General features: G+C 43.4%; 3 non-coding genes across 3 annotated transcripts; all 3 read left to right on the top strand.

Moving 5' to 3' along the window:
- The first annotated feature begins 513 nt into the window (after positions 1-513).
- trnag-ucc (transfer RNA glycine (anticodon UCC)) lies at positions 514-585 on the top strand. The gene has a single exon. It is a non-coding gene; the product is annotated as a tRNA-Gly (tRNA).
- Positions 586-922: 337 nt separating this feature from the next.
- trnas-uga (transfer RNA serine (anticodon UGA)) lies at positions 923-1,005 on the top strand. The gene has a single exon. It is a non-coding gene; the product is annotated as a tRNA-Ser (tRNA).
- Positions 1,006-2,740: 1,735 nt separating this feature from the next.
- On the top strand, positions 2,741-2,823 carry trnas-uga (transfer RNA serine (anticodon UGA)). Its single transcript has one exon. It is a non-coding gene; the product is annotated as a tRNA-Ser (tRNA).
- The last annotated feature ends 9,746 nt before the right edge of the window (positions 2,824-12,569 follow it).

Below are 12,569 nucleotides of genomic sequence, written 5' to 3'. Positions count from 1 at the left end.
AGTTTCTGACAGTGACAGTTTCTGACCATCCTCCGATTGGACCTGGAGGGAACCAGATTCACTGTCAGAGCTGGACTTTCTTACAGAGTGGGTGACAGAGCCAGGTGAGCGATGGTGATGGAGTGGTGACTGTGAGAGCATTTGACCAAGGGTCAGTTCCTGACCATCAGAGTGGTGATTTATTTAATTAGTTATCGCAGGTCCCAACAGTAGGTGGACATTCCTGAAATAAAATTCACTAAAGATTCTCATCATCAGTGTGTTTCTAATGGGAAATCCAGCTTCCATTTGCTTTCAGTTATTTAAATGAAAGAACAGGCCTGAAAACTAAACAATGATTTCCCAGTCAGAAACAATAATAAAACAGGTGGTTTAAACCGTCCAGAAAAACGAGATAAGACAGGTTCAGTTTACAAACTGTGCTGTGGATGTATCTGGTGTGTGATGAAATCAGCAACTAATCTGTTTCCATAATTATAACTGATTTAAATAACTGCTGTTTGTCCAGCGTCAGCGATGGTGGTATAGTGGTGAGCATAGCTGCCTTCCAAGCAGTTGACCCGGGTTCGATTCCCGGCCATCGCATTGATAATTTATTTAGATTCTTTTCCGCGGCATCTTGTGTTTTAAACCAAGTGGACAAAAACAGGGCGAACGCAATATTCGACAGGAATGAAATAAAATAAAGATTTCTATTTTTTCATTTTTTTTGTTCGGACATAATTCGTTTCTAATGAAAAAAATATTGAAACAGGAGAACACGTCTCTGACCTGATAAATGAGTTCTCCGCCAGACACAAAGGTACAAAGTGAAAGTAGAGAAACACATTTCAGCTCACACACTGTGCTCTGCACAATCCTAGTGCCTGATGAAGTTAATATGAACATCCTAAGGTGGCTACATTACAGTAATAGGTGTGTAGCTGCCGTGGCCGAGTGGTGAAGGCGTTGGATTTGAAATTCCATAAGGGATTTCCTGCGCAGGTTCGAGCCCTGCTCGCAGCGGATGTGATTGTGAAGTGTTTACTTCCGCTGCCATAAGCAGCAACGTATATAGTTCTGTAATTTTAACTAATTGTAATATCTATTTGAGCGATACTGATGAGTAGAACTTTCTGCCTTCCAAGTAGTCGAACCAGGTTCGATTCCCGGTATTCGTATTGAGAAATGTGTCCACGTTTCAATCAAGTATCATAAAACAGGGAGAATTTGCCAGTAATAAATTCGGGATTTTTTTTTATTCGGACGTAATTCGTTTGTAATGAAAAACTATTGAAATAGGAAAACAAGTCTCTGACCTGATAAATGATAACTCATTTATCAGAGGCAATCAGAGATAAAGATACAAAATAAAAGTAGAGGAACAAATTTCAGCTCACACACTGTGCTCTGCACAATCCCGGTGCCCGATGATGTTAATATGAATGTTACTGAGATGGTTATATTACGCAGGTAAATACACAACTGCAATGGCAAATGGTTAAGGCGTTAGACTTGAAATCCAATTTCCATCATATCTGTGCAGGTTTGAATCCTGATGATGAAGTGTTTGTTACGGTTGCTTTCGGCAGCCACAGAGCCAAAGAAAAGTGCTAATTTTTTGCTATGAAGTATTTGGATCACCATATTCCTTTCTCAGCTGCATGACCCCGAGCCGGGTGCAGGAAGGTCAGCTTGGAAATGACACCTGGGTGTCCTCGGGCTGGCACAGACAAGACAGGCCGAATGGCTTCCTTCTGTGCTGTTCTCTTCTCTGGTCCTTTCTGTGGTTCCATGAGGAAAACCAGAGGGTGCGCAGAATGGAAACAAACAGGCATCAGGAGCACCAGGACAAAACAAGGTCTCAGGTCAGAGTAAGATTCTTATGGAATGACAGACGCAACATAACAAATACATTTCATCAGAATACAATAAATGAGAATTTCAAAATGCTGCTTCGATGATGTGACATCGTGTTCATTCAAACACATTGCTGCAAGCTGGCCATTATTGGGCGTTAGGAACTCCTGATTATCACAGATTGTAAGAAGTGACATGCGATAGCTAATTAAATGCGAATCCGAAAATAAAATTCACCAAAGATTCTCATCATCACCGTGGTTCTAATGGAAAATCCAGCTTCAATTTGCTTTCAGTCGTTTAACTGAAAGAACAGGCCTCAAAACTAAACAATGATTGCCCAGTCAGAAACAATAGTAAAACAGGTGGTTTAAACTGTCCGGAAAAAAACCAGACAAAACAGGTTCAGTTTACAAACTGTGCTGTGGATATAGCTGGTGTGTGATGAAATCAGCAACTAATCTGCTTCCATAATTACAACTGATTGAAATAGTTGCTGTTTGAGGGGTGTGAGCGATGGTGGTATAGTCGTGAGCATAGCTGCCTTCCATAGCAGTTGACCCGGGTTCGATTCCCGGCCGTCGCATTGATAATTTATTTAGATTCTTACCCGCAGCATCTTGTGTTTTAAACCAAGTGGACAAAAACAGAGGGAACGCAACATTTGACAATTAAGAAATAAAATAGAGGTGTTATTATTTATTGTTCGGACGTAATTCGTTTCCAATGAAGGAATATTGAAATAGGAAAACAAGTCTCTGACCTGATAAATGAGTTCTCCGCCAGAGACAAAGATACAAAGTAAAAGTGGAGAAACACATTTCAGCTCACACACTGTGCTCTGCACAATCCCGGTGCCTGATGAAGTTAATATCAACATTACTCAGATTATAAATGTGCAGCTGCGATGGCCGAGTGGTTAAGGCGTTGGACTTGAAATCCAATGGGGGTTTCCCCGCGCAGGTTCGAGCCCTGCTCTCAGCGGTTATGATTAGGAAGTGTTTACTTCCGATATTTCAGACAACCAAAAAAAACTTATCTTTCAGTATAAAGTATTTCGATCACGATCAATCTTTCAGCTGCATGGCTCCAGGCCGGGTGCGGGAAGGTGAGCTTGGAAACTTCATGTGTGTCCGTGGGCTAGCATGGACAAGTTAGGCCGAATGGGCTCTGAGTCAGAAAGCTTTACAACATGGAAACAGGTCCTTCAGCCCAACTTGCCCATGCCGCCCTTTTTTTTAAAACCACTAAGCTAATCCCAATTGCCCACATTTAGCCCATATCCCTCTAAACCCATCTTACCCATGTAACTGTCGAAATGCATTTTAAAAGACAAAATTGTACCCGCCTCTACTACCACATCTGGCAGCTTGTTCCAGACACTCACCACTCTGTGAAAAAAAATGCCCTTCTGGACACTTTTCTATCTCTCCCCTCTCACCTTAAATCTGTGCCCTCTACCTTTAGACTCCTCTACCTTTGTGAAAATATATTGACTATCCAGCTGATCTGCGCCCCTCATTATATTATAGATCTCTATAAGACCAACTCTCAGCCTCCTACCTCCAGAGAAAAAAAAATAGTCTATCCAGCCTCTCCCTATAACTCAAACCATCAAGTCCTGCTGGCATCCTGGTAAATCTTTTCTATCGCTTTCTAGTTTAATAATAGCCTTTCTGTAATAGAGTGAACAGAACTGTACACAGTATTCCAAGTGTGGCCTTGCCAATGTTTTTCATGACTTCAACAAGACGTCCCAACTCCTGTAATCAATGTTCTGACCGATGAAACCAAGCATGCTGAATGCCTTCTTCACCACTCTGTCCACCTGTAACTTCACTTTCAAGGAGCTATGAACCTGTACCCCTAGATCTCTTTGTTCTGTAACTCTCCCCAACGCCCTACCATTAACTGAGTAAGTCCTGCCCTGGTTCAATCTACCAAAATGCATCACCTCACATTTATTTAAATAAAAGTCCATCTGTCATTCATCGGCCCACTGGCCCAATTGATCAAGATCCCATTGCAATTGGCGATAACTTTCTTCACTGTCCACTATGCCACCAACCTTGGTGTCATCTGCAAACTTACTAACCATGTCTCCTATATTCTCATCCAAATCATTAATACAAATGACAAATAACAGCGGACCAGCACTGATCCCTGAGGCACACCACTGGTCACAGGATTCCAGTTTGAAAAACAATCCTCTACAACCATCCCCTGGCTTCTGTCAAGAACCCAATTTTGTATCCATTAAGATGCCTCACCCTGGATCCCATGAGATTTAATCTTTATGCAACAACCTACCTTGTGGTATCTTGTCAGAGTATTGCACGGTGCCTTTTGTTTCCAAAGTGTATCAGTAAAGGGGATTAGCAGGATGAATATGTGGGGTTACTGAGACAGGTTCTGGGTGGGATGGTATCTCAGAGAGTTGGTTCAGACTCAATGGACCAAATGGCCTCCATCTGCACTGGAGGGATTCTATTGCAGTTAAGGCTGAGATAGGCAAATTTTGGATTCTTAGGGAAGCGAGGGAGTGAGGAGTAAACTGGAGTTCAACCCAAGATCTGAAACTCTATAAGAAGCGAGTATGCCCACATCTCAATACTGCACCCATACTTTGGAACCCATACGTTCAAAGAGATATTCAGCTCATAGAGAGAGTGCAAAGACATGAAAACTGGAAAATGAAAGGCATGAAAGGAATAGCTTATGAGGGATTAAGGATTCTTGAATTGCAATCTGTAGAGAAGGCTGATTTATGGTTTAATTCAATATTATCAAATTGATACATGGCCTTATTGCCTAAGCTTCAAAACCTTTATTCACAGCGATTGTATTTTGGTGGATGTCAGTACAAAGTACAGAAATCTGGTTCATGTGATGATATTCACAATTTGTTCTCCCCACATAGAATTGTTGATATTTCAAAAGTTTTACCTGATTTTGATACTGAAAATGTAGTGACCTCTAAAAAACTTGTCAGAAATACCGTGTGATTTCTCTCTTTGTATTGTCTGATGCTGTTGCTGTTCTGAGTTTTGTTGTTCTGTTGGTTTAATGCTGTGCCTCTGTGCTTTGCACTGTATAAAGACACATAAATCATAATTGTATTAATCATACAATCCCTACAGTACAGAAAGAGGCCATTTGGCCCACCAAACCCTATTCCCATAACCTCACATATTTACCCTGCAAATCCCCTGACACTCAGAGTCAATTTAGCATGGCCAATCAACCTAATCTCCACAGACAAGGGGAGAATGTGCAAACTCCACACAGATAGTGACCTGAGGCTGCAGTTGAACCCGGGTCCCTGACACTGAAGGAGCAGTGCTAACCACTGTGTCACCCTTGAATGGGGGAATATTATCAATGAGCCACGTGGTCAATGTCTGCTCTTATTTACTGTGTTCTTGTGACTGGAGGAGACGGATCCATGGATACTGAGGGAAATATGGGTGGAAATTACAGAGGCTTTGGGCAAAACTTCCCTATCCGAGCTCATGATGCCAGAGAACCGGTGAACTGCAAATGGTAAACACTCTTCTTCAGAAAAGGCTGTGAGGAGAAGCCAATTAAAGTCCAATAAATTTAACCTCAGCAATGTGGAATATTCTCCAAACAATAACTGCAGATAACATTAACTCTCGCTTGTGCTAATGTGCATTAATTAAGGAAACCACTCGTAATTCATAAAGGTGAATTATGTTTAATGAATTTGCTCGAGATTTAGGTAACAGAAAAGGTTGATGTGGTTAATGTGGTGAATGTGAACATGGACTGTCAAAAAGCATTTTATAAATAAAGGGACACACAGCAAACTTGTGGGAACATTTGGAGCTGAGAGAATAAAAGGGACAGCAGAACATGGATAGGAAGCTGACTGAGTTACAGGAAACACAGCAGTGGGATATGTTTTTATTTGGAATAGAGCTCGGTTAAAGTGGGATTCCAGGAGGGTTGGTGTTCGGAATCCTGCTCTTCCTGATCCATATTAGAGACATCGGCAATGCTGTACAGAGCACACACTCAAACTGTGGGAATTACACAATACATGGCAGCATTGTGAACTGTGAGGGGGGAGTGCTGAAACTCACAGTTTCTGAGACAGCTTGTGGATTGGTCAAACAAGACCAATTTAAAGTAGAGAAGTGTGAAATGATTTATTTCAGTGGGAAGAAAAGGGAGAGACAATATGAAAGAAAAGATACAATTGTAAAGGCATGCAGGAACAAGGGACATGTGGTTAAATGTGACACTAATAATTGCTGTTTAGGAGGCAGGTTGAGAGTGTGGTTACTAAGGTATTTGGGATTGTGAGCTTTATACGTAGGGACAGAGCTTACAAGAGCAAACAAGTTATGGGAAACCTGTATAAAACCCTGGTTTGGCCTCAGTTGGAGTATTGTACTCTGATCTGGACAGCAGTGTTTAGAAAGGGTGTGAAGGCATTAGAGAGGGTGCAATAAATCTCTGGGCACGGGTCCAGGGATGGGGAAGCTCAGTTACATCGGTAGATTGGAGAATTTGGGTCTTTGGTGAAGAGGAGGTTGAGAGGAGATTTGATCGAGGTGTTCAGGATTGTGGAGGGAATTGGAAGGAGCTGATAGGGAGAAGCTGTCATGTCCCAATCTTCTTCTGTCAGGAAGTGTTCCCCAAACTGAATGAACAGGGCATCGTTCCCGGTTACACTTCTCCAGCAATGCTAAATATTCCCAGTATTTGTTTCAATGTGAAACATTTAAGATAATTATACAAACACAATATATTGTTTAGAGTAAAGAAGAAACATTAAAAGTGAAAATTCATGTTGATGTCCCTCTGCGGGGCTTTTAGTCTTTCCAGTGTGGGCCAGTGGTCTGATTAATCCGATGGTGCTTTTCCCAGTCGCCTGTGTAACGTGGCTCGAATCCCAGCCTTCAGTTTTTGAACTGCATAGCGGAGCGTTTAAGGAAGTGTTGGGGCTGAATGGCCTCATCTGTGCTTTAATCCTCCTGCTGTCTGGTGAGCTGATCTGACATCCACCCCAGAGTGGAGTCGCTGCACAGATCGCCTTAAAAATGGTCTCTAAGCTGAGGGAGTGACTGTGAATCTCGTCACCACTTCCATCCTGACTAATTTCCTCCACTTCAAACCGTCCATCAATGTCAGAAGGAGTCAGAACCAGAGTAGGAGACTCCACCAATGATTCAGTCCCATCTTCCACCATTTGAACATCCTGCCTTGCCTCACACCTTCTCTGTTCTCCAGCAGCGGGGATGTTCCAGGGTCTTGGTTACTCGGAATGCCCTGTTCCAGGATTTCCTCGCTCTAAAGCTGATGACTGTTGATGTCTGTCAGCAAGTTGTTGGGAATTGGCTCCTCTTCATCTCCAACCTCAGACCAATCAGGAACTTCCATCTTCCAAGCTTCTAGGGGCTGGTTGAGCTGAAACAACAAGAATTGAGGATTTTGCAGTGTTGTTACATTCCAGCAGATTTCATTAAACACCAACTTTTTCACTTCATTAACAACTGGAGGAATAGCAATGGAATGTATTGGCCCATTTATCCTCACATAGGAGTTGGGACATCATGTTGAAGTCATGTTAAGGCCCCACTAAGAATACTGTGTACAGTTCTGGTCACCCTATTATAGACAGGATATTATTAAACTAGAAAGAGTTCAGAAAATATTTACTAGGATACTACTGGGACTTCATGGTTTAAGTTATAAGGAGAAACTGAATAGACTGGGAATTTTTTTCCCTGGAGTGTAGGAGGCTTAGGGGTAATTTTATAGAGGTCTATAAAAGAACGAGGGCCATAGATGAGATAGATAGTCAATATATATACAGATATATATAGATAGTCAATAGATAGTCAATAGTCCGGAGTTGAGGGGGTTGAGCTATGAGGAGAGGCTGAATAAACTAGGCTTGTACTCGTTCGAGTTTAGAAGAATGAGGTGAGATCTCATTGAGACGTATAAGATGATGAATGGAATGGATAGGATAGAGGTGGAGAGGCTCTTCCCGCTCAGAAAGGATAGTAGGACTAGGGGGCACAGCCTCAAGATAAAGGGGGGGGGGGGGGCGGTTTAGAACGGAATTGAGGAGGAACTTCTTCACTCAAAGGGTGGTGAATCTCTGGAATTCTCTGCCCGTTGAAGTGGTGGAGGCTGCCTCGCTAAATATATTTAAGACGCGGGTTGATGGGTTTTTGATAAGAGAGGGGATTAAGGGTTATGGGGAGAGGGCGGGAATGTGGATCTGAGACATGACAGATCAGCCATGATCTTATTGACTGGCGGGGCAGGCTCGAAGGGCTAGATGGCCTACTCCTGCTCCTATTTCTTATGTTCTAATGTTCTTATATCTTTTCCCAATTTCAGGGAGTCTTAAAGTGGAGGGTGTAGGTTTAAGGTGAGAGGAGAGAAACACAAAAGGGTCCAGAGGAGGTGAGTGTTTGGAACGAGCTGTCTGAGGTAGCAGTAGAGGTGGTTACAATATTGTCTTTTCAAAAGCATTTAGATAGTTACATTGGGTAAGATTGGTATAAGGGGTATTGGGAAAAACTGAGAATATGGAATTGAGATAGAGGATCAGCGATGATCACACTGAATGATGGAACAAGCACGATGGGCTGAGTGGCATCCTCCTCTTCCGAGTTTCTATGTTTTCAGGTTCTGATGAAAGGTCACAGACCTGAAACACTAACTCTGTGCAGCATCTGTTTGCAGAGAGAAACAATCTGCTGAGCTTTCTTTTCTGTTTCATTTCTGATTTCCAGTGTCTGAACTGAACCCAGCCAGAGTCAGCACCTTCAGGAGAGAGAGAGAGGAACCAGTGAGTGTGGAACTGAACCCAGCCAGAGTCAGCACCTTCAGGAGAGAGAGAGAGGAACCAGTGAGTGTGGAACTGAACCCAGCCAGAGTCAGCACCTTCAGGAGAGAGAGAGAGGAACCAGTGAGTGTGGAACTGAACCCAGCCAGAGTCAGCACCTTCAGGAGAGAGAGAGAGGAACCAGTGAGTGTGGAACTGAACCCAGCCAGAGTCAGCACCTTCAGGGGAGAGAGAGAGAGGAACCAGTGAGTGTGGAACTGAACCCAGCCAGAGTCAGCACCTTCAGGAGAGAGAGGTAACTAATCTAAACCCTGTGTCTAAAAACAGAGGCAGAGAGGAAAGAGGGAACCAATGAGCAGTGAGCCGAATGTCAGTCGTAGGGCAGTTGCTGGAGTCCATTATCAAGTATTTGGAAAGCAGTGTTATAATCAGATAAAGTCAGCATGGATTTACAAAAGGGAAATCATGCTTGAGAAAACTACTGGAATTCTTTGAGGATATAACTACTAGAGTTGACCAGGGAGAACCTGTGGATATGTTTTTTTAGACTTTCAGAAGGCTTTCGACAAGATCTCACTTAATGTTTTAAAGGTTAAAGTTTGATTATTAGTATCACAAGTAGGTTTACATTAACACTGCAATGAAGTTATTGTGAAAATCCCCCAGTAGCCACACTCTGCCGCGTGTCCGGGTAGACAGAGGGAGAATTTAGTACGGCCAGTGCACCTAAGCAGCACATCTTTTCAGATTGTGAGAGGAAATCGGAGAGAAAACCCATGCAGACACAGGGGGAATGTGCAGACTCCACACAGACAGTGACCCAAGCCGGGAATCGAACCCAGGTCGCCGGTGCTGTGACACAGCAGTGATAACCAGTGTGCTGCCCTTCTACTGTGTAAAGTTAAAGTACATGGGATTGTGTGTAGCATCTTGAGATGGATAGAAAGCTGGTTAGCAGACAGGAAAGAAAGAGATGACATAAATGGGTCTTTTTCCAATTGGAAGGCAGTGATTAGTGGGGTACCACAGGGATCTGTGCTAGGACCCCAACTGTTCATATTATATATTAATGGTTTGGACACGGGAACTAAATGTTTAATCTCCAAATATGTAGATGATACAATATTGGGTGGGAGGGTGAGCTGTGAGGGGGATGCAGAGATCCTTCAGTCTGATTTGGACAGGCTGAGTGTGTGGGATCTGCATGGCAGATGCAGTGTAATGTGGATAAATATGCAGTGATCACTTCATTATCCACTTCAGTAGCAAAAATAGGAAGGCAGATTATTATTTGAATGGGTGTAAATTAAGAGAGCTGGGTACTCAGCAAGATCTAGATGTTCTTGTGCATCAGTCAGTAAAATCATGTTGAAGCTGTATAAGACTTTGGTTAGGCTGCATTTGGAGTGTTGTGTATAATTCTGGGTGCCACACTTCCAGAAGGATGTTGATGCATTGGAAAGGGTGCAGAAGAGATTTTCCAGGATGTTGCCTGGTTTGGAGGATATGGACTAGAAAGAAAGGTTGAACAAACTTGGATTGTTTTCTTTGGAACATCGGAGGAGCAGGGGGGACCTGAGAGAGGTTTACAAGATTATGACAGGCTTGGATAGAGCGGATTGTCAGAGTCTTTTCCCGAGGGTCAAAGGATCAAATACTCGGGACAAAGGTGAGAGTGAGAGAGGGAAAGTTTAAAAGAGATGTAAGGGGTAAGTTTTTCAGACAGAGAGTGGGGAATGCCTGGAACGTACTGCCGGAGGAAATAGTGGAAGCAGATTCTGTAACAACGTTCAAGCGGCATCTGGATAGATCCATGAATCAGCAGGAACACAGGGATATGGACCACATCAAGGCAAGAAAATATTAGATTGGACAGGTGTAATAAGTCTGCAGAGGGAGAAGTTCCTTCACCAAATCCCCTTTATTTACACCTCTAACAGCAATACACAGAGCGCTAACAGTTTATCTCCGGGGGTGTCAGAGGAACGGGCACTCCCGATTAAGTACAAGGCAAAGACTCCCTGATTGGCCCATCAATTGGATCCTTAATCAGGGAGTTCCTGCTCCAATCGCCAACCTCAATGACCTGATTGAAGTCATTACAAGAGGCATCTGTGTCGGCACAGACTGGGTGGGAAGAGGGTCTGTTCCTGGCCTGTACTGTTCTTTGTTCAGTCCCTGAAAGTAAGTGCAGAGATACAGCAGACAAAAAGATGGGAAATGGTATGCTGGCCTTGGGAGCGAGAGGATTTCTGTCTAGCAATAGGGATGTTTTACTGCTGTTGTATAGGGCAATGATGAGGCCACACCTGGAGTATTGTGTGTAGTATTGGTGTCCTTATCTGAGGAAGGATGTCCTTGCTGCAGGGGGAGTGCAGTGAAGGTTCACCAGGTTAATTCCTGGGATGGCCAGTGTGTCGTATGAGGAAAGATGAAGTCAGTTAGGATTATGTTCACTGGAGTTTAGAAGATTGAGAGGGGGCTCATAGGAAGTTATAAAATTCTAACAGGACTGGAAAGGGGAGATTCAGGAAGAATGTTACTGATATCCTTTGTGTAAGGATAAGGGATGAATGTTTAGGACTGAGGTGAGGAGAAATTTCTTCACCAGAGAGGGGTGAATCTGTGGAAATCGCGAATGCAGAAAGAAGTTGAGGCCAAAATGTGTGATGTCATTGATTAGGGGAGGCAGTGGTGTCATGGGCTCGTAACCCAGAGACTCTAGGAACCTGGGTTCAAAACCCAACAGGGCAGATGATGAAATGTGAATTCAATATGAATCTGCAATGAAAAATCTATTTGTTGCTTGTGATAAAACCCTATCTGGTTTACTAATGTCCTTTAGGGAAGGAAATCTGCTGGGCAGGAGTGTGTTTGAATTGTCAAGTCTCGAGGTGACAAAAGCGTGGATGAGGGTTTCAGGTACGGGTGAGTTGAGGTATTACAAACAATGTGTGATGTTACACAGCTGGAAATCGGTGATCTTGGTGAAGGAACAGATATGTGGTCAGAAACTCATTTCCGAGTCTGATGAGGTGCCAAGAATGAGGGTTTGTTTCAACCTTGGACAGTAACCAGTGGGAGAGATGGAGTCAGTGACTCGGAACAGAATTTGTGGTGGGAACATTGGTCTTCTAAATATTTAATTGGGGGAATTCTCTGCTTAACCAGTCTTAGAAGTTGGAGAAGGAGTTTAATAATTTAATAACAGGGGATTGGTTGTGAGAGGTGGGGTTGAGCTGGGTGTTATCAGCATACATGTGAAAACTAACACTGTGCTTTCAGATAATGTCACTGAGGGGTCAGGTGTAGATGAAAAATAGGAGGGAGCCAAAGATAGATCCCAGGGCGATTTGGGTGGGAACAGATCAGGAGTGGGAAGAGAAACCATTGCAGGTGATATTCTGTATATGATCAGAAAGATAAGAATGGAACCAGGTGAGTCCAGTCTTACCCAGCTGAATGTCCACGCCTTTGACATGGTTGACTGCACCATCCTGCTCCAATACCTTCCCACCGTCAGGTCAGTGTACACAGCAGATGAAGATGTTAATGTACCTGACATCCGGGGAAAACTGATGATGAATAAAGGGCTGGGCCTCAGTAAATGAGTGTAGAGAAGGCTGGAATTCTCAATCATCTTCATCTCCAGCAGCAGCTCCTCCATCTCAATGTGTGTGGTGAGATCAGGCCATTCTGCTCAGTCAGGAACACCCAGACTGACTGTAAGAGAGAGAGAGGCTGTAATTAGAACCAAACAATAAGGGAGATCCACTTAGAGTAACCAAGGCCCACCCCCAAAAGACAGGAAGATCACAGCATCTAACCACAGCCTCTGCAAAGTGAGGTGCTGTAAAACCCGGTGTGACACTGAGCCCCACCCAAAGCACAGGAAGAT

Source organism: Carcharhinus amblyrhynchos, unplaced genomic scaffold (assembly GCF_965287045.1).
Source record: "Carcharhinus amblyrhynchos unplaced genomic scaffold, sCarAmb.v2.hapA scaffold_42, whole genome shotgun sequence".
Taxonomy (NCBI): Eukaryota; Metazoa; Chordata; class Chondrichthyes; order Carcharhiniformes; family Carcharhinidae; genus Carcharhinus; species Carcharhinus amblyrhynchos.
This window is presented reverse-complemented; position numbering and strand designations above follow the sequence as displayed.